The sequence below is a fragment of the Cherax quadricarinatus genome, chromosome 78, assembly GCF_038502225.1.
Source record: "Cherax quadricarinatus isolate ZL_2023a chromosome 78, ASM3850222v1, whole genome shotgun sequence".
Classification (NCBI taxonomy): Eukaryota; Metazoa; Arthropoda; class Malacostraca; order Decapoda; family Parastacidae; genus Cherax; species Cherax quadricarinatus.
Window position 1 is genome coordinate 8,522,406 of NC_091369.1, and position 23,366 is coordinate 8,545,771.

The 23,366-nt window shown below is 46.7% G+C and overlaps 1 protein-coding gene across 4 annotated transcripts in view; it reads left to right on the forward strand.

Moving 5' to 3' along the window:
* Positions 1-680: 680 nt before the first annotated feature.
* Positions 681-23,366, forward strand: part of LOC128701596 (ADP-ribosylation factor-like protein 4C) — a 66,887-nt gene continuing 44,201 nt past the window's right edge. For 3 of the 4 annotated variants that reach the window (XR_011394180.1, XR_011394179.1, XM_070101673.1), the window contains exon 1: positions 18,933-19,160. The gene's annotated coding sequence lies outside the window, so the exon portion shown is untranslated. Of the gene's footprint in view, positions 835-18,932; positions 19,161-23,366 lie in introns of those variants that run through there. The other variant, XM_070101674.1, reaches the window with a different exon arrangement.

Consider the following 23,366-nt stretch of genomic DNA (forward strand, 5'->3'; position numbering starts at 1 on the left):
GTCCAGTGGTAATAAGTTACAGCTGTCTTAGATGTGCAACTTGACGTCCAGTGGTAATAAGTTACAGATGTCTTAGATGTGCAACTTGACGTCCAGTGGTAATAAGTTACAGATGTCTTAGATGTGCAACTTAACGTCCAGTGGTAATAAGTTACAGATGTCTTAGATGTGCAACTTGACGTCCAGTGGTAATAAGTTGCAGATGTCTTAGATGTGCAACTTAACGTCCAGTGGTAATAAGTTACAGATGTCTTAGATGTGCAACTTGACGTCCAGTGGTAATAAGTTGCAGATGTCTTAGATGTGCAACGAATGAAGAACTCAAAACGAGTCACTGTTAGTAAGTAAGTAAATAAGTAATCTTATTTAGGAACAAGTATACCTAAGTACGATTATTATACATAGTGATAATAATAATAATAATAATAATAATAACAATAATCTTTATTTCTTAAAGTACATGTACAAGGTATACAGATCATAGTTGACATCAATGACATACTACTATATAGAAAGTCCCTTGTTATACTGAGCATTTCGGGCAAATTAGGTCAGTTTTGTCCCCAGGATGCGACCCACACCAGACGACTGACATCCAGGTACATGTTTTACTGCTAGGTGAACAGGGACAGCAGGTGTCATAAGGAAACATGTCCTAAATGTTTTTACCCGTACAGGGATCGAACCACGGACCTCAGTGTGCGAGATGAATGCGCTACCAATCGAGCTACGGAACATATGCAATAACAGCGAACAAGCGATACAAGGTGCAAAACAACCATAAAGGACCGGGAGTGGGGAAAATTCTCGAAACCCATCCAAGGTATATTACAGGTAGGTCGGGTGAGGGAATAAGGCAGTGAGGGAGGGGGAAGTAGGCAGCGAGAGAGGGGGGAAGTAGGTAGGGGTTACGGAGTTGTAGGGGGGGTTGAGGTTTTGGTATTTACACATGTGGGTGGTGGTGTTAGTGGGTTGGTCAAGTGGGGGCGGGCGAGGTGGTTCAGTGGTAATGAAAGAGAGTCCTTCAGTAGGATGCCAGGATGCTGAGGAAGGACCAGTGGTCTCAGGACCACAGACCACCTCCTTGTTTCACTACATACATCCTTGAAGACCACTCCTGCAACATCAATTATGTCTTACCTCCTTCTCCTTATCTTAGTCAATATCTAACCCCTCCTTTATCTGTCTGTCTGTCTATCTCTCTCTCTCTCTCTCTCTCTCTCTCTCTCTCTCTCTCTCTCTCATGTGTCATAAAGAATCCAGGAGACAGAGGGAAGAAAATAAGCCATCAATGAAACTGACAGTAATCCTAAATACGTCTTCTCACACTCAGACTTCAATACTAATAAAATTTGTAGTATCAGGGACTATGAATAGTCGAGATGCAACATACACTGATGATGACAAAGAAATGAGCGAGATACTTAAGTCTCAGCACGAATCAGTGTCCAGGAGCCATTAATCAACTTCAAGACTGATGACCCCAATTGACTGCTTCATGCACGAGATGCAAAACGTTGAAGACATTTGTGTAATCTCTGGTATAAGCCTAATCCCATATGACTTAGAAGAAACCATTGATTGCACGCCCATTCACTCCGCCCAAAACCCTGACTCGTGAAACTCTATATTAAGACCTTCAAAAACATCTCTTAGAAATTCTCTGAAGAAGTCTAGACACCAGAGTCATCCCACAGTCATTGAAACCAACTGAATATAGCCCCACTCCACGAAGGTGGCAGTAAAGTCATGACCAAAAAAACTATAGTTCATAGCGTTGACGTTCCACATTATAAAGATTTTTTTGGGAGAGTTTTAAGAAATAAAATTACCAGTCACGAGAAATCGCAGTAGTTACAAAAGGCCATCATGGGTTTAGAACAGGTGGTTCCTGGAACTGCTGGACTACCACAACATGGTCTTACATACTGGAAGACAGACAACGCAGGTGTAGTGTACACTGACTTTGAAAAAGCCTTTGACAAATGTGAGCATGGAGTAACTGTGCACAAGATCCGCGCAACATGAATAAACGGAAAGAAGAGCAGATGGGTATTTAACTGTCTAGATAACAGCACTCAAAAAGTACCAGTAAATAGTGGACTCAGGGGCTGCTACAGTGAAAGTTCTGTCTTCCAAGGCACAGCACTCGTCTCGGCTCTCTTTTTCATACTCATTAATAACCCACATGGAGACAGAAACTCGAAGATTAATTGATCTGTATATTTCGACCCCCTTCTGGGATCCTCTTCAGCAGATGAGGAGGATTCCAGTAAGGGGATCGAAATATACAGATCAATTAATCTTCGGAGTTTCTGTCTCCATGTGGGTTATTACTGAGCTCTTTATCATTCACAAATCTGACATAGAGAGGGACATAAACCATAGCACTGTATCGTCCTCTGCAGACGATACTAGAACCAGTATGAGTGTCATCATTAAGACACAGTGAACCTCCAAGTTGATATAAACCAAGTCTTCCAGTGGACCACTGACAACAATATAATGTTCAATGAGGACCAATTTCAGATACTTCGTCACGGAAATAAAAACAAGATGGGAGTACAAGACAAACTCAAATCGTTTATCAGAGAGTAAGTGTAATGTGAGATCAGAGAGTAAGTGTAATGTGAGAGACCTGGGAGTGATGATGTCAGAAAATCTCATGTTTAGGACGCACAACAATGATGGTGCAACTGCAAGGGAAAAATGATAGGTTGGATAACTAGAACTTTGAAAACAGGAGTTGCTAAGCCAATGATGACTGTGTCACTGGTTCTCTCTAGGCTGGCGTATTGTGTACTAATGGCCACCTTCAAGGCAGATGAAATCGTAGAACTGGAAAATGTACAGAGAACTTTCAGAGCTTGTATAAACTCAGTCAAACACCTAAATTACTGGGAGTGTTTGAAGTCACTTGAAGATAGGCAAGAACGTAGAATGTAAATGAGAACGTAGAACGTAGGAGAGAATGTAGAACATAGGCAACGAACATACATATAGTCTACACATGGAAGACACTGGAGGAAATCACTAGACAGGAGAACAAGATGCATGACAGACAGTGCAGGATTCCTCCAGTGAAAACCAGGGAAGAGATGAGTACACTCAGATAAACAACTTAATGAGTGTCAAGGGACCACGACTCTTCAATATTCTCCCTTCATACATACAGACCCCTGGTTGTCTTCAAGAGGGATCTTGACAATTTCCTCAAATCAGTTCCTGACGAGCAGGGTTGTGGTGCATACATTGAACTGTGGGGGGAGGGCAGTAACAGGTTGATGGATCAGGCCAGTAACAAGCCTGATCTTAGACCGGCCCTCGGGGGCGATGATCTCTGGAGCGATTACAGGTACAGGTAACACACACACACACACACTACTCTCTCTCTCTCTCTCTCTCTCTCTCTCTCTCTCTCTCTTTCTCTCTCTCTCTCTCTCACATCCGCTTCAAGGCTCTGAGATTCACTTTGGCTATAAATATCTGCATGAGGTTATTACTAACTGCTTCAAGAGTTACGCTACGACTTACCATGCTTGCTGCTACTGTTACTGTTGTTGCTGCTACTGTTACTGTTGTTGCTGCTACTGTTACTGTTGTTGCTGCTACTGTTACTGTTGTTGCTGCTACTGTTACTGTTGTTGCTGCTACTGTTACCTTGTTCTGCTACTGTTACCTTGTTCTGCTACTGTTACCTTGTTCTGCTACTGTTACCTTGTTCTGCTGCCACCGTTACTGCTGCTACTGTTACGCTGTTGCTGCTACTGTTACTTGTTGTTGCTGCCACTGTTACTGCTGCTGCCACCGTTACCGTTGTTGCTGTTACTGTTACTGCTGCTGCTACCGTTACCGTTGTTGCTGCTACGTTACCGTTGTTGCTGCCACTGTTACCGTTGTTGCTGCTACCGTTACTGCTGTTGCTGCTCCGTTACTGCTGTTGTGCCACTGTTACTGCTGTTGCGCCTACTGTTACCGTTGTTGGTGCACTGTTACCGCTTGTTGCTGCTACCGTTACGTGCTTGCTGCCTACTGTTACTGCTGTTGCTGCCGCTACCGTTACCGCTGTTGCCGCTACCTGTTACTGTTGTTGCCACCGTTACCGTGTTGCCTGCCACGTTACTGCTGTGCCGCCTACGTTACCGTTGTTGCTACTACTGTTACTGCTTGCCGCCACTGTTACGTGTTGCGCCACCGTTACCGTTGTTGTTGCTACCGTTACCGTTGTTGCTGCACCTTGCTTACCGTTGTTGCTGCTACCGTTACTGCTGTTGCGCTACCGTTACTGTGTTGCCGCTACCGTTACCGTTGCTACGTTACCGTTGTTGCCTTGCCACCGTTACCGCTTGCTGCTGCCACCGTTACCGTTGCTCTGCCACCGTTACCGTTGCTTGCCGCTACCGTTACCGCTTGTTGCCGCTACTGTTACCTTGTTGCTGCTGCCGCCGTTACGTTGTTGCCGCTACTGTTACGGCTTGTGCTTACGTTACTGCTGCTGCCACCGTTACTGCTTGTTGCCGCTACCAGTTAGCCGTTGTTGCTACCACTGTTACGTTGCTTGCTGCTACGTTACCGTGTTGCTGCCACCGTTACTGTTGTTGTTGCCACGTTCACCTGCTGTTGCTGCCACCGTTACCGCTGTTGCTGCTACGTTACCGTTGTTGCTGCCTACTGTTACTGTTGCTGCTGCCTACTGTTACCTGCTTGCTGCTACCGTTACTGTTGTTGCTGCCACTGCTACCGCTTGCTGCTGCCACCGTTACTGCTGTTGCTGCTGCTACCGTTACTGTTGCTGCTGCCACCGTTACCGTTGCTGCTACTGTACCGCTGCGCTGCCGCCACCGTTACCGTTGCTGCTGCCACCGCCACCGTTGCTGCTACCACGTTACCTGTTGCGCCACCGTTACGTTGTTGCTGCCACGTTACTTGCTGCTGCTACTGCCACTGCTGCCGCCGCTACCGTTACCGTTGTGCTGCCACCGTTACTGCTTGCCGCCTGCTACCGTTACGCTTGTTGCCGCCACTGTTACCGTTGTTGCCGCGCCACTGTTACCGTTGCTGCTGCCGCTACGTTACCGTCGTTGTTGTTGCCTACCGTACTGCTTGTTGCTGCCTACCGTTACTGCTGTTCCTACTGTTACCGTGCCTTGCTGCCACTGTTACCTGTGCTTGCTGCTCCGTTACTGCTGTTGCTCATTGCTTACCGTTGTTGCTGCCACCGTTACCGTTGTTGCTACCGTTACCGCCGCCACGTTACCGTTGCCTTGCTACTACTGTTACCGCTGTTTCGCTACCGTTACCGCTGTTGCTGCCTACCGCTACGCTGTTGCTGCCACCGCTTACCGTTGTTGCTGCTACCGTTACCGTTGTTTTGCCACCGTTGCCGCCACCGTCACTGCTTGTTGCTGCCACTGCTTACCGTTGTTGCTTGCTACTGTTACTGCTGTCCCTGCTACCGTACCGTTGTTGCCTGCCACTGTTACTGTTGTTGCTGCCACCGTTACCGTTGTTGCCGCTACTGCTTACCTGTTGTTGCCGCTACCGTTACCGTTGTTGCTGCCATTGTACTGCTGTTGCGCTGCCTTACCGCCGTTGCTGCTACGTTACTGTTGTTGCTGCTACCTGTTACCGTTGCTGCTGCTACTGTTACTGCTGCTGCTACTACTGTTACCGCTTGTTGCGCTACCGTTACCTGCTTGTTGCTGCCACTGTTACCGCTTGTTGCTGTGCCACTTACCGCTGCTTGCTGCCACCGTTACCGTTGTTGCTGCCACGTTACCGTTGTTGCCTGCTACTGCTTCACTGCTGTTGCTGCTACCGTTACCGCTTGTGCCACTGTTACTGCTGTTGCTGCCACTGTTACCAAGTTGCTGCCGCGCACCGTTACCGTTGTTGCTGCCACCGTTACCGCTGTTGCTGCCACCGTTACCGCTTGTTGCCTGCCACCGTTACCGCTGCCACCGTTACCTGCTGCTTGCCTTACCACCGTTACTGTTGTTGCTGCTACTGTTACTGTTGTTGCTGCTACTGTTACTGTTGTTGCTGCTACTGTTACTGTTGTTGCTGCTACTGTTACTGTTGTTGCTGCTACTGTTACTGTTGTTGCTGCTACTGTTACTGTTGTTGCTGCTACTGTTACTGTTGTTGCTACTGTTACTTTTACTGCTGGTACTGTTACTGTTGTCGCTACTATTACTGTTACTGCTGGTACTATTACTGTTGCTGTTGCTACTGTTACTGTTGTCGCTGCTACTGTTACTGGTGCTACTGTTACTAGTGCTACTGTTACTGGTGCTACTCTTACTGCTGCTACTGTTACTGTTGTCGCTGCTACTGTTACTGCTGTTGTTGCTACTGTTGCTGTTGTCGCTGCTACTGTTACTGTTGTCTCTGCTACTGTTGCTGTTGCACTGTTACTGTTGCTACTGTTACTGTTGTCGCTGCTACTGTTACTGTTGCTACTGTTACAGCTGCTACTGTTACTTTTGCTACTGTTACTTTTGCTACTGTTACAGCTGCTACTGTTACTATTGTCGCTGGAACTGTTACTGTTGTTACTGCAAATTTTACTGTTGCTGTTGCTACTGTTACTGTTGCTGTTGCTACTGTTGCTGTTACTACTGCAAATGTTACTGTTGCTGCTACTACTGCTGTTGTTGCTGTTACTGCTGCTACTGTTACTGTTGTTACTGCTGTTGTTGCTGTTACTGCCGCTACTGTTACTGTTGCTGTTGCTACTACTACTGTTGATGTTACTGTTGCTACTGTTGCTGTTATTACTGCTACTGTTGCTGCTACTGCTGCTACTGTTTCTGTTGCTGTTGCTACTGTTGCTGCTACTACTGCTACACTTTCTGTTACTGCTGCTACTGTTGGTGTTACTTTTGCTACTGGTACTGTTGCTGTTACTGCTGCTACTGTTGGTGTTACTGTTGCTACTGTTACTGTTGCTGTTACTGGTGCTACTGTTGGTGTTACTGTTGCTACTGTTACTGTTGCTGTTACTGGTGCTACGGTTGGTGTTACTGGTGCTACTGGTGCTACTGGTACTGTTCTTGTTACTGTTGCTACTGTTGGTGTTACTGTTGCTACTGTTGGTGTTACTGTTTCTACTGTTGCTGTTGCTGTTACTGTTGCTGTTGCTGTTACTGTTGCTACTGGTACTGTTGCTGTTGTGCTGCTACTGTTGGTGTTACTGTTGCTGTTACTGCTGCTACTGGTGCTGTTGCTATTACTGCTGCTACTGTTGCTGTTACTGTTGCTACTGGTACTGTTGCTGTTGTGCTGCTACTGTTGGTGTTACTGTTGCTGTTACTGTTGCTACTGGTACTGTTGGTGTTACTGCTGCTACTGTTGGTGATACTGTTGCTACAAGACTGTTGCTACTGTTACTGTTGCTACAAGACTGTTGCTACAAGACTGTTGCTACTGTTACTGTTGCTACAAGACTGTTGCTACTGTTACTGTTGCTACAAGACTGTTGCTACTGTTACTGTTGCTACAAGACTGTTGCTACTGTTACTGTTGCTACAAGACTGTTGCTACTGTTACTGTTGCTACAAGACTGTTGCTACTGTTACTGTTGCTACAAGATTGTTGCTACTGTTACTGTTGCTACAAGACTGTTGCTACTGTTACTGTTGCTACAAGACTGTTGCTACTGTTACTGTTGCTACAAGACTGGCCACAAGTACTTCATGTCTTATCAACTTCCGTCGTCTTAATGACTCATGTAGCAGCTCTGTGTTTGTCTGTCCAGGCTTCCTCTCCTCCTCCTCTTCCTCCTCCTCTTCCTCCTCCTCCTCCTCTCCCTCCTCCTGCAGTACACTGAGAGGTGTCTTGTTCCTTTCTCACCCTAAAGTACTGACCGGAAGTTGCTAAGATGGCCACCGGAAGTGACCGTCTGTTTGACCATTGTAACTTATTGTAAGTTTGTGTTCAGAATCTCTCTCTCTCTCTCTCTCTCTCTCTCTCTCTCTCTCTCTCTCTCTCTCTCTCTCTCTCTCTCTCTCTCTCTCTCTCTCTCTCTCTGTATCTATCTGTCTCTATCTGCATATTTAGCCAACGTTATTACTATTAATGTTACTGATGCTATTATTATTATTATTATTATTATTATTATTATTATTATTATTATTATTATTATTATTATTATTATTATTATTATTATTAACATGAACTCCAGCAGGCAAGATGGCAGCCCTTCTTGAAGGTTCCTTCTTGCAAGATCTTGCAACATGCAAGGTTAGCCGGATGTTATATTCTTCTCCCGCATTTCTGTCAACATTCCACTGTCAGCATTCCACTGACAACATTCCATTGTCAGCATTCCACTGACAACATTCCACTGACAACATTCCATTGTCAACATTCCACTGACAACATTCCACTGACAACATTCCATTGTCAGCATTCCACTGACAACATTCCACTGACAACATTCCATTGTCAACATTCCACTGACAACATTCCACTGACAACATTCCACTGACAACATTCCACTGACAACATTCCACTGACAACATTCAATTGTCAACATTCCACTGTCAGCATTCCACTGTCAACATTCCACTGACAACATTCCACTGACAACATTCCACTGACAACATTCCACTGACAACATTCCACTGACAACATTCAATTGTCAACATTCCACTGTCAGCATTCCACTGTCAACATTCCACTGACAACATTCCACTGACAACATTCCACTGACAACATTCCACTGACAACATTCCACTGAAAACATTCCACTGACAACATTCCACTGACAACATTCAATTGTCAACATTCCACTGTCAGCATTCCACTGTCAACATTCCACTGTCAGCATTCCACTGTCAACATTCCACTGACAACATTCCACTGACAACATTCCACTGACAACATTCCACTGAAAACATTCCACTGACAACATTCCACTAACAACATTCCACTAACAACATTCCACTGACAACATTCCACTGACAACATTCCACTGACAACATTCCACTGAAAACATTCCACTGACAACATTCCACTAACAACATTCCACTAACAACATTCCACTGACAACATTCCACTAACAACATTCCACTAACAACATTCCACTAACAACATTCCACTAACAACATTCCACTAACAACATTCCACTAACAACATTCCACTAACAACATTCCACTAACAACATTCCACTAACAACATTCCACTGACAACATTCCACTAACAACATTCCACTAACAACATTCCACTAACAACATTCCACTAACAACATTCCACTAACAACATTCCACTGACAACATTCCACTGAAAACATTCCACTGACAACATTCCACTAACAACATTCCACTAACAACATTCCACTGACAACATTCCACTAACAACATTCCACTAACAACATTCCACTAACAACATTCCACTAACAACATTCCACTAACAACATTCCACTAACAACATTCCACTAACAACATTCCACTGACAACATTCCACTGAAAACATTCCACTGACAACATTCCACTAACAACATTCCACTGACAACATTCCACTGACAACATTCCACTGTCAACATTCCACTAACAACATTCCACTGACAACATTCCACTGACAACATTCCACTGACAACATTCCACTGACAACATTCCACTGACAACATTCCACTGTCAACATTCCACTGTCAACATTCCACTAACAACATTCCACTGGTGACACGTGACGGAAATTTCCGGAAATACTTGGAGATTATTGATGCTTGTATGAGTCATGTTAATAGTGTTGGAAACCTCTGGTAACAGGTTAATAGTGTTGGAAGCCTCTGGTAACAGGTTAATAGTGTTGGAAGCCTCTGGTATCAGGTTAATAGTGTTGGAAGCCTCTGGTATCAGGTTAATAGTGTTGGAAGCCTCTGGTATCAGGTTAATAGTGTTGGAAGCCTCTGGTATCAGGTTAATAGTGTTGGAAGCCTCTGGTAACAGGTTAATAGTGTTGGAAGCCTCTTGTATTAGGTTAATAGTGTTGGAAGCCTCTGGTATCAGGTTAATAGTGTTGGAAGCCTCTGGTATCATGTTAATAGTGTTGGAAGCCTCTGGTGTCATGTTAATAGTGTTGGAAGCCTCTGGTGTCATGTTAATAGTGTTGGAAGCCTCTGGTAACAGGTTAATAGTGTTGGAAGCCTCTTGTATTAGGTTAATAGTGTTGGAAGCCTCTGGTATCAGGTTAATAGTGTTGGAAGCCTCTGGTATCATGTTAATAGTGTTGGAAGCCTCTGGTGTCATGTTAATAGTGTTGGAAGCCTCTGGTGTCATGTTAATAGTGTTAGAAGCCTCTGGTTCATGTTAATAGTGTTGGAAGCCTCTGGTGTCATGTTAATAGTGTTAGAAGCCTCTGGTGTCATGTTAATAGGGTTGGAAGCCTCTGATGTCATGTTAATAGTGTTGGAAGCCTCTGATGTCATGTTAATAGTGTTGGAAGCCTCTGGTGTCATGTTAATAGTGTTGGAAGCCTCTGGTATCAGGTTAGTAGTGTTGGAAACCTCTTGTAACAGGTTAATAGTTTTGGAAGCCTCTGGTATCAGGTTAATAGTGTTGGAAGCCTCTGGTATCAGGTTAATAGTGTTGGAAGCCTCTGGTATCAGGTTAATAGTGTTGGAAGCCTCTGGTATCAGGTTAATAGTGTTGGAAGCCTCTGGTAACAGGTTAATAGTGTTGGAAGCCTCTTGTATTAGGTTAATAGTGTTGGAAGCCTCTGGTATCAGGTTAATAGTGTTGGAAGCCTATGGTATCAGGTTAATTGTGTTGGAAGCCTCTGGTATCAGGTTAGTAGTGTTGGAAACCTCTGGTAACAGGTTAATAGTGTTGGAAGCCTCTGGTGTCACTGTAGTGGTAATACCTGTATACACTCACCATAAGGGATACCCTCACCAGAAGAGATACTCTCATCAGAAGGGATACCCTAATCAGAAGGGATACCCTCACCAGAAGGGATATCCTCACCAGAGGGATACCCTCATACCCTCACCAGAAGGGATGCCATCACCAGAGGGATACTCTCATACCCTCGCCAGAAGGAATACCCTCACCAGAAAGGATACCCTTACCAGAAAGGATACCCTCACCAGAAGGAATACCCTCACCAGAAAGGGTACCATAACCAGAGGGATACCCTCACCAGAAGGAATACCCTTATCAAAGAATATATCCTACCTACATGGAGAGCGTTCCGCGGCCTAGTCCCTGACCAGGCTTCCCTGTGGATCAGTGTCTGATCAACCAAGTTGTTACTGCTGGCAGCACGTAGTCCAACGTACGAACCACAGCCCGGCTGATCCGGCACTGACTTTAGGTATCTGTCCAGCTCCTTCGTGAAGACAACCAGGGGTCTATTGGTAATTCTCCTTATGTATGCTGGGAGGCTGCTGAACAGTCTTGGGCTCCGGACACTTACTGCGTTTTCTCTTAGTGTACTAATGGCGCCCCTGCTTTACACTGGGGAAATGTTGCACCATCTCCTTAGTCTTTTGCTTTCGTAAGGAGTGATTTCTGTGTGCAGATTTGAGATCAGTCCCTCTGAAATTTTCCAGTTGTATATTATGATGTATCTCTCTCGCCTGCGCTCCACTGAGTACAGATCAAGTGACTTCAAGCGTTCTTAGCAATTAAGGTGTTTGATGGAACTTATATGTACAGTGAAGATTCTCTGTACATTCTCTAGATCTGGGAGTTCACTTACCTTGAATGGTGGTGTTAGTGTAAAGCAGTATTCCAACCTAGAGAGAACAAGTGATTTAAAAAGGATCATCACTGGCTTGGCATCCCTTGTTTTGAAGGTTCTCATTATCCATCCTATCAGTTTCCTCGCAGATGTGATAGTGACACTGTTGTGATCCTTAAAAGTAAGATCTTCTGGCATTACCACTTCCAGGTCCTTCACGCTACTTTTTCGCTCTATTGTGTGATTTAATTCACTTATAATTAATAATCTACTGTTCAACTATGAAATAATTACTATCCTATTATACAACTATGATATACTCCTTAGTGTTAAGTAGTCTGTAAATCAATAATGTTAAGTTGGCCCATAATGCCTAGGCACAATAGAGGCTCTCTTTGTATTGCAACCCACTATTGTAAATATAAAATCTCAATGTACTGTTTGCAAAGACATAAAAATTAGAGTTTGAAAGTATACTCCATTATGTTGTGATCCGAGTGTGTTACCTTTCATACTGTTATATATCATACCAGATCATCATTATTGATGAAGATTAGGTCAAGTGAATTTTTCAGTCTTGTTGACTCCACTGTTTTAGGGTGTATTTACTGCAGAGATTTAGTAGCTCATGTGTGTGAGACTTTTTATCTGAGCTGGCTTCAGGGATAGTCTCTACTGTAACATTATTTGCTACGTTCTTCCATTTTGTATGTCTTAGATTGAAATCACCAAGCAGCAAGATGTTTGAGGATGGGTCTGGAAGGTTTTCCAGACAGGAGTCAACTTTCAATATCTGTTCCTTGAACTTTTGGTAAGTTGTATCTGGTGGCTTATATACAACTACACTGACTAAGTTTTGTTTCTCAACCTTTATTATGAGAACCACAACTACATCATTTGTGGTGTTCAGTAACTCCGTGCAAATGAGCGACTCTCTGACATTCAGACCAACCCCCGCCTTGTTGCCTGTTCTTCCTGTCGCATTTAGAAAGGTTGTACCCAGCTATTCATATTTCTCTACCAAAGTGGTCTTTTGTGTGTATCTCTGTGAAAGCTGCAAACATCGCATTTGACTCCACTAGAAGTCCACTGGTGAAAGTTATTTTGTTGTTAGTGGATGGCTTAAGACCTTGTATATTAGCACAAATAAATGAGGTCGTGTTGTGTGTTTGTTGGGGGGTTTGGTTGTTGGTATCAGTAGTTGTGATCGTGGAGGGACGGCCACTGGCTGTGCCTCCAGTCCAACAAGGCTCCAAGGTGGTGGAATATTTTGATTATTTCTTTCCAATGGATATACTCGCCAGAAGGGATGCCCTCCCCAGGTCCTGTTAGTTTACGTCCGAGGGGACTGAAAGAGGTACGTGTGTGTACACCTCAGAGGAATGCTGAGTGCTGTGTCCTTCTCACTACCGGGGGAAATACTGATTACCTCAGCTACGACCTGAGTTATGTGGGGTGCTGACACCCACAATCTGGTGGACCAGGAGATAAAAACTCTTTCTCTCTAACACACATACTATGTTCTAGCTCCTGACACTCTGCTAGCTAGACAAGTGTCTCTTGACACTCTGCTAGCTAAACAAGTGCCTCCTGACATTCTTCTAGCTAGACAAGTGTCAGGAGAGCAGTGGTTGGGTAATCATCGGTCTACCGGAGCTGCGTTCCAGGTCCCATTCACGAAACAACAGGGGTTCAGTCCCCGGGGTGGTGTAGGAGGGGGAGGGGAGTGTTGTTCTTGTGGTGGGGGGAGAGAAGGGTAGAGGACGAGGGGGTGGAGTGCCCGGGCACTTGTGAGTAGTCTACAGGGCACCGCCTTCAAGTGGGCACCACACAAGGATACCCACTGAGACCCTTGCTCTACTAAGTGGCAGCAAGAAAGAGAAGATTATGACTTAGGTAGGTAGGTAGGTAGGGGTGAGACAGGGGAAAAGGGGAGGGGGAAGGGAATGTGGGAAAGAGGAAGAATGGACAGAATTGCAACATCATCAAACGAATGGCAGCACTGTCCCTTTTGTCTACTGTCCATTTTGTCTACTGACCCTTTTGTCTACTGTCCCTTATGTCTACTGTCCCTATGATCTACTGTCCCTTAAGTCTACTGTCCGTTTGATCTACTGTCCCTTTTGTCTACTGACCCTTTTGTCTACTGTCCCTTATGTCTACTGTCCCTTTTGTCTACTGTCCCTTTTGTCTACTGTCCCTTTTGTCTACTGTCCGTTTGATCTACTGTCCCTTTTGTCTACTGTCCCTTTTGTCTACTGTCCCTTTTGTCTACTGTCCCTTTTGTCTACTGTCCCTTTTGTCTACTGTCCCTTTTGTCTACTGTCCCTTTTGTCTACTGTCCCTTTTGTCTACTATCCATTTTGTCTATTGTCCCTTTTGTCTACTGTCCCTTTTGTCTACTGTCCCTTTTGTCTACTGTCCCTTTGGTCTACTGTCCCTTTGGTCTACTGTCCCTTTGGTCTACTGTCCATTTGATCTACTGTTCTTTTGATCTACTGTCCCTTTGGTCTACTGTCCCTTTTGTCTACTGTCCCTTTTGTCTACTATCCATTTTGTCTATTGTCCCTTTTGTCTACTGTCCCTTTTGTCTACTGTCCCTTTGGTCTACTGTCCCTTTGGTCTACTGTCCATTTGGTCTACTGTCCATTTGATCTACTGTTCTTTTGATCTACTGTCCCTTTGGTCTACTGTCCCTTTGGTCTACTGATTCTTTGGTCTACTGTCCCTTTGGTCTACTGTCCATTTGGCCTACTGTCCCTTTGGTTTACTGTCCCTATGGTCTACTGACCCTTTGGTCTACTGTCCTTTTGGTCTACTGTCTCTTTTGTCTGTTGTCCCTTTGGTCTACTGACCCTTTGGTCTACTGCCCCTTTGGTCTACTGTCCGTTTGGTCTACTGTCACTTTAGTGTACTGTTCCTTTGGTCTACTGTTCCTCTTGTCTACTGTCCCAGTGGTCTACTGACCCTTTCATCTACTGTCCCTTTTGTCCACTGTCCCTTTGGTCTACTGTCCCATTGGTCTACTGTCCCTTTCATCTACTCCCCTTTGATCTACTGTGCTTCCCTTTGATCTTCTCCCCTTTGGCTAAGGGGAGGGGAGGGGAGGGGAGGGGGTGAGTGCCACTGCAGTGAGTCATGGCACCAGCAGACGACCGTTGGTCTTGTGTAAACTTGCAGTGCCGTTGAGGGTAGGAGAGGTGGCACCCTGGGGGAGGTGGCACCCTGGGGGGAGGTGACACCCTTGGGGAGATGGCACCCTAGGGGAGGTGACACCCTGGGGAGGTTGCACCCTGGAGGAGATGACACCCTGGGGGAAGTGGCACCATAGTGGAGGTGGCACCCTGGGGGAGATGACACCCTAGGGAAGATGACACCCTGGTGGATGTGGCACCCTGGTGGATGTGGCACCCTGGTGGATGTGAAACCCTGGTGGAGGTGACACCCTGGTACAGGTGGCACCTTGATGGAGGTGGTACGCAATATAAACACAAATGCAGTATAATGTGATCCTTTATTGACTACGTTTCGCCCATACAGTGGGCTTTTTCAAGTCACAAATTTATTTCCATGGAGGTGGTACACTGGTAAAGGTGGCACCCTAGGGGAGATGGTACCCTAGTAGAGGTGGCACCCTAGAAGAGGTCGCACCGTGGGCTGGGGGTGCAACCCTGGGGAGGTGGCACCCTCGTTACCTAGCGAGAGTTGGTAGCCCTGCTGCAATGTTGTGACGTCACTTAGTGAAGGTTGGTAGCCCTGTTACAATGGTGTGACGAGGGTTGGTAGCCCTGCTGTAACTCTGTGACGCTACATAGCGAGGGTAGGTATCCCTGCTACAACTCTGTGATGAGGGTTGATAGTCCTGGTGCAATGTTGTGACGAGGGTTGATAGCCCTGCTGCAACGCTGTGACGAGGGTTGGTAGCCCTGCTGCAACGGTGTGACGAGGGTTGGTAGCCCTGCTGCAATGCCGTGACGTCACTTTGAGAGGGTTGGTAGCCCTGCTGCAACGCTGTGACGAGGGTTGGAAGCCCTGGTGCAGTGCTGTGGCGATGGTTGGTAGCCCTGCTGCAACGGTGTGACGAGGGTTGGTAGCCCTGCTGCAATCCCGTGACGTCACTTAACAAGGGTTGGTAGCCCTGCTGCAACGGTGTGACGAGGGTTGGTAGCCCTGCTGCAACGGTGTGACGAGGGTTGGTAGCCCTGCTGCAATCCCGTGAGGTCACTTAACAAGGGTTGGTAGCCCTGCTGCAACGGTGTGACGAGGGTTGGTAGCCCTGCTGCAATCCCGTGACGTCACTTAACAAGGGTTGGTAGCCCTGCTGCAACGGTGTGACGAGGGTTGGTAGCCCGGCTGCAACGGAGTAACGAGGGTTGGTAGCCCTGCTGCAATCCCGTGACGTCACTTAACAAGGGTTGGTAGCCCTGCTGCAATGCAGTGACGTCATTTATTTGGCGCATCTGGATGATGGCCCGGTGGCCCGGTGGCCTGGTGGCTAAAGCTCCCGCTTCACACACGGAGGGCCCGGGTTCGATTCCCGGCGGGTGGAAACATTTCGACACGTTTCCTTACACCTGTTGTCCTGTTCACCTAGCAGCAAATAGGTACCTGGGTGTTAGTCGACTGGTGTGGGTCGCATCCTGGGGGACAAGATTAAGGACCCCAATGGAAATAAGTTAGACAGTCCTCGATGACGCACTGACTTTCTTGGGTTATCCTGGGTGGCTAACCCTCCGGGGTTAAAAATCCGAACGAAATCTTATCTTATCTTATCTTATGATGTGTCAGTGACGTCACGGGTGAAGTCATGCCCATGGCAGGCGGGAAGACTCAAGCTGGTACCCACACACCTGCCTCTGGTACCCACACACCTGCCTCTGGTACCCACACACCTGCCTCTGGTACCCACACACCTGTCTCTGGTACCCACACACCTGTCTCTGTAACCCACACACCTGTCTCTGGTACCCACACATCTGCCTCTGGTACACACACACCTGCCTCTGGTACACACACACACACCTGCCTCTGGTATCCACATACCCGCCTCTGGTACCCAAACACTTGCCTCTGGTACACATACACCTGCCTCTGGTACCCAAACACTTGCCTCTGGTACACATACACCTGCCTCTGGTACCCACACACCCGCCTCCGATACCTACACACCTGCCTGTGGTACCCACACACCCGCCTCCGGTAACCACACACCTGCCACTGGTACCCACACACCTGCCTCTGGTACCCACACACCCGCCTCTGGAACCCACCCACCTGCCTCTGGTACACACACCTGCCTCTGGTACCCACAAACCCGCATCTGGAACCCACTCACCTGCCTCTGGTACACACACACACCTGCCTCTGGTACCTACACATCTGCCTCTGGTACCCACACACCCGCCTCTGGTACCCACACACCTGCCTCTGGTACCCACACACCTGCCTCTGGTACCCACACACCTGCCTCTGGCACCCACACGCCCGCCTCTGGAACCCACACACCTGCCTCTGGTACACACACACACCCGCCTCTGGCACCTACACACCTGCCTCTGGTACCCACACACCAGCCTCTGGTGCCCACACACCTGCCTCTGGTACACACATACCTACACACCTGTCTCTGGTACCCACACATCCCTATACACCTGCCTCTGCTACTCACACATATGTACTCACCCGCCTCTGGTACTCACACACCTGCCTCTGGTACCCACAAACCCGCATCTGGAACCCACTCACCTGCCTCTGGTACACACACACACCTGCCTCTGGTACCTACACATCTGTCTCTGGTACCCACACACCCGCCTCTGGTACCCACACACCTGCCTCTGGTACCCACACACCTGCCTCTGGTACCCACACACCTGCCTCTGGTACCCACACGCCCGCCTCTGGAACCCACACACCTGCCTCTGGTACACACACACACACCCGCCTCTGGCACCTACACACCTGCCTCTGGTACCCACACACCAGCCTCTGGTACCCACACACCTGCCTCTGGTACACACATACCTACATACCTGTCTCTGGTACCCACACATCCCTATACACCTGCCTCTGGTACCCACACACCTGCCTCTGGTACACACATACCTACATACCTGTCTCTGGTACCCACACATCCCTATACACCTGCCTCTGCTACTCACACATATGTACTCACCCGCCTCTGGTACTCACATACCTGCCTCTGGTACACACACATACCTACACACCCGCCTCTGGTACCCACACACCTGCCTCTGGTCATCACACACACACCTGTCTTTGGTGCACACACATACAACCACACACACAACTGTCTCTGGTACACACACACACCTGCCTCTGGTGCACACACACACACCTGTTTTGGTGCATACACATTCACACACCTGCCTCTGGTACACACGCAAACACACACCTGTTTCTGGCACACACACATCTGCCTCTGGTACACACACACACACTTGCCTCTGGTACACACACACACACACTTGCTTCTGGTACACACGCACTTGCCTCTGGCACGCACACACACACACACACACACACCTGCCTCTGGTATACACACACTTGCCTTTGGTACACACACACACACACACTTGCCTCTGGTACACACACACCTGCCTCTGGTACACACACACACACATACACACCTTCTTTTGGTATACACACACTTGCCTCTGGTACACACACACCTGCCTCTGGTACACACACACACACACACACTTGCCTCTGGTACACACACCTGCCTCTGGTACACACACCTGCCTCTGGTACACACACCTGCCTCTGGTATACACACACACACCTGCCTCTGGTACACAGGTATCTAGTGCTGCTCTGAATCCCATATCAGTGAGGGGGCTAATTATGGGTGATGGGGATACGTGGGAGGGGGGATGAGTGGGGGAGGTAAATGAATGGGGAGGGTGATGAATGGGGGAGGATGATGAATGGGGAGGATGACTTTGGGAGGGGGTGAATGGGGAGGATGATGAATGGGGAGGGGGATGAATGGAAGTGGAAGATGAATGGTGGAGAATAATGAGTGGGGGAGAGGATGAGTGGGGGAGGATGATGAATGGGGGAGGGGATGAGTGGGGAGGGTGATGAATGGGGAGGATGAAGAATGGGGGAAGGGGATGAATGGGGAGGATGAATGCTGGAGAATGATGAATGGGGGAGGGGGATTGGCGGGGGAAGGGGGGGGGATATTGTACATAAAAGTGAGCCTAGACAATACTTGTCTCAGTCACCCTCCAGCCGTCATAAGGGTAGGATACGCGCTCCTCTCCTCCTTCCTCCACCATCAAAACATAACAGTGCATCACCAGTTACAAATAATAATAATCACTGGGTCACTAAGTCGCCTGGACTCACACGCTGCTCCTGGATATATTTAAAGGGAATATATAACACCGTGGAGTATTAAAAGATACGTTAAGACTTCAGTTTCCTCTTACCACTTAAACAAAGAGGTAAGTCAAGTGTTTTTTAAGTGTGTCGTGAGTGCCTGGTAATAAAGTGTGTTGGGGAGACACTGGTGAAGATAATGCAACGTTTCGGATGCTTGACTTGTTGGAGAAACCTGTGTTTTCCTGTTTTATCTGATGTTTCCCTCTCACATTACGTCACAAAACATTTATTATTATTATTATTATGATTATTATTATTATTATTATTATCTGTGTTGTTATTATTACCATTAAGTGTTATGGGGAAGCGGTAAGCCCTTAAGGGTCACATAATATCTGTCAAATGCGAGAGAGTCAGGTTTGATCCCAGGAGGAAACATCAGTTATTTGAAATCGCCAGAGATGAGGAGGTGGGGGGGAGGGTATGATCTGTGCCCCCCCCTGCGTCCCCCTTACCCCCCCTCCCTCCCCTCCCCTCCCCTGGGGGACCCAAAGTACCCTGAGACCAGCGGGGGGACCCTCCGGGGGGGGGGAATCAAGGGTAAACATAACGGGAGAGGAAACTGCAGTAAGCCTACCGGCCCATGCTAGGCAGTGCTAACTCACACCAATAGGCCTACTGGACCATGCTAGGCAGGTCTAACTCACACCAGTAGGCCTGCTGGACCATGCTAGGCAGGTCTAACTCACACCAGTAGGCCTGCTGGCCCATGCTAGGCAGGTCTAACTTACCAGTAGGCCTACTGGCCCATTCTAGGCAGGTCCAACTCACATGTATTGGTTACTTAACTTTTAAAGTTGAAGGTTTTCATCATGACGGATTTCTGGTGTGTGTTACAGCCAGAGTTTATATAATAAGATAATATCAGGTCCACGATGGAAATAAATCACTTCGGGTATTTTTGGGAGTATCCTGGTGGGTGATTTATATATATGTTCCGGGGCTCAACGCCCCCGCGGCCCGGTCCCTGACCAGGTTTACCTGTAGATTAGTGTCTGATCAACCAAGTTGTTACTGCTGGTCGCACGTAGTCCAACGTACGAACCACAACCCGGCTGATCCGGCACTGACTTTAGGTATCTGTCCAGCTCCCTCGTGAAGACAACCAGGGGTCTATTGGTAATTCTCCTTATGTATGCTGGGAGGGTGCTGAACAGTCTTGGGCTCCGGACACTTACTGCGTTTTCTCTTAGTGTACTAATGGCGCCCCTGCTTTACACTGGGAAAATGTTGCACCATCTCCTTAGTCTTTTGCTTTCGTAAGGAGTGATTTCTGTGTGCAAATTTGGGATCAGTCCCTCTAGAATTTTCTAGTTGTATATTATGATGTATCTCTCTCGCCTGCGCTCTACTGAGTACAGATCAAGTGACTTCAAGCGTTCTCAGTAATTAAGGTGTTTGATGGAACTTATATGTGCAGTGAAGATTCTCTGTACATTTTCAAGGTCTGGGAGTTCACTTGCCTTGAATGGTGGTGTTAGTGTAAAGCAGTATTCTAACCTAGAGAGAACAAGTGATTTAAAAAGGATCATCATTGGCTTGGCATCCCTTGTTTTGAAGGTTCTCATTATCCATGCTATCAGTTTCCTCGCAGATGTGATAGTGACACTGTTGTGATCCTTAAAGGTAAGATCCTCTGACATTACAGCTCCTCAGTTTGTAGTATACTCCATTCTAGCTTTTATTTTTATAACTACTTTTGTGTACCTGTACCTAAATAAACTTGCTGGCTTCAGTGGGTCTACCTTCAGTGGGTCTATCTTCAGTGAGTCTACCTTCAGTGGGTCTACCTTCAGTGGGTATATCTGGTAGCTTGTTAGTGTGTTCCATGCATGGGCTGACGAAGCCACTGGCTGACGAGACGTTTCCACAGTCAAGTTACCCAAGTGTTGCACAAGTTTCTTGCTCATCAAGTTGTGGGTTTTATAACCAGTTTATACAATAGCGTCGTCCGTATCACCTTAAGTAAGTTTATCTCCACGTAATCTTATCTGTTATCCTTCAAATAAACAAAGGTATGTGTCATGGTACCTCAGATACCAGGAATAAAAAACAGAACAGGTTCCAGACAGAACAACAACAACAACAATAATAATAATAATAATAATAATAATAATAATAATAATAATAATAATAATAATAATAATAATAATAATAATCTTTGTGAACATTAAAATGGTATAAAATACCGACAGGTTGTTAGGTAAGACACATATGCAACAGTTAGGTATCTTTATTTCGAAACGTTTCGCCTACACAGTAGGCTTCTTCAGTCGAGTACAGAAAAGTTTATAGAAGCAGAAGATACTTGAAGACGATGTAATCAGTCCATCACCCTTGAAGTTTTGAGGTGGTCAGTCCCTCAGTCTGGAGAAGAGTATTGTTCCAAGGTCTTCTCCAGACTGAGGGACTGACCACCTCAAAACTTCAAGGATGATGGACTGATTACATCGTCTTCAAGTCTCTTCTGCTTCTATCAACTTTTCTGTACTCGACTGAAAAAGCCTACTGTGTAGGCGAAACGTTTCGAAATGAAGATACCTAACTGTTGCATATGTGTCTTACCTAATAATAATAATCTTTATTTCTACAAGTACATGTACAAGATATACATCAATAACATACTACTATATAGAGAGCCGCCTGTTATACTGAACATTTTGGGCAAATTTGGTTAGTTTTGTCCCCAGGATGCGACCCACACCAGTCCATTAACACCCAGGTACCTGTTTTACTGCTAGGTGAACATGGACAGCAGGTGTCTTAAGGGAAACAGGCCCTAATGTTCTTGCCCTTACCGGGGATCGAACCACTGACCTCAGTGCATGAGCTGAATGCTCTTCCAATCTTTTGCTGCTTGTAGAGATTAATCTAGTTGCGTAAATCTCTCCACCGCTAAACATTGACCTCATAAACCCTTGTTCAGCAGCTTGTGTGTTTACCTAACACTTGTTGCCAGTGGACTTTGGATAGTTTGGAAAAAACACGTGTTGGATGGGTACATGAGTGGGTGTGAGTTGGACCTGCCTAGTATGGGCCAGTAGGCCTGCTGATGTGAGTTACACCTGCCTACCATGGGCCATTAGGCTTGCTGGTGTGAGCTAGACTTGCCTAGCATGGGCCAGTAGGTCTGCTGATGTGAGTTAGACCTGCCTACCATGGGCCAGTAGGCCCTATCAGCAATGTACTGATACACTGTTCTATATGATAGTTACACAGTGGGAACACCAACAGTGTACTGATACACTGTTCTATGTGATAGTTACACAGTGGGAACACCAACAGTGTACTGATACACCGTTCTGTGTGATAGTTACACAGTGGGAACACCAACAGTGTACTGATACACTGTTCTGCATGATAGTTACACAGTGGGAACACCAACGGTGTACTGCTGCACTGTTTTATATGATAGTTACACAGTGGAAACACCAGCATTGTGCTGCTATACTGTTCTGTGTGATAGTTACACAGTGGGAACACCAGCATTGTGCTGCTACACTGTTCTGTGTGATAGTTACACAGTGCGGTGCTACACTATTGTTTATCTTAGTTACAAGGTTAGAATAAAAGTTACCTGTGGAAACAAATAGCTTTAAGTCGAAAAGTGGTGAAAAAAACAGACAATAGCAGAGAGGATTTTATTGTTTTACGTGTGTAGATGCTTCGCCAGGCAGTGTACACTCGCAGATGTACACAAGTGTAGCTGAGTGAGTGGCTGGGTCAGTGAGATGCTTCGCCAGGCAGTGTACACTCGCAGATGTACACAAGTGTAGCTGAGTGAGTGGCTGGGTCAGTGAGATGCTTCGCCAGGCAGTGTACACTCGCAGATGTACACAAGTGTAGCTGAGTGAGTGGCTAGGTCAGTGAGATGCTTCGCCAGGCAGTGTACACTCGCAGATGTACACAAGTGTAGCTGAGTGAGTGGCTGGGTCAGTGAGATGCTTCGCCAGGCAGTGTACACTCGCAGATGTACACAAGTGTAGCTGAGTGAGTGGCTGGGTCAGTGAGATGCTTCGCCAGGCAGTGTACACTCGCAGATGTACACAAGTGTAGCTGAGTGAGTGGCTGGGTCAGTGAGATGCTTCGCCAGGCAGTGTACACTCGCAGATGTACACAAGTGTAGCTGAGTGAGTGGCTGGGTCAGCGAGATCAATGTGTGAGCTGACCCGAGAGATGGAGACACTGCAGGCGACCAACTCGTCATTCCAGTGAGTTGAATATCAAAATGGTATACAATAACGACAGGTTGGTAAGTAAGACACATA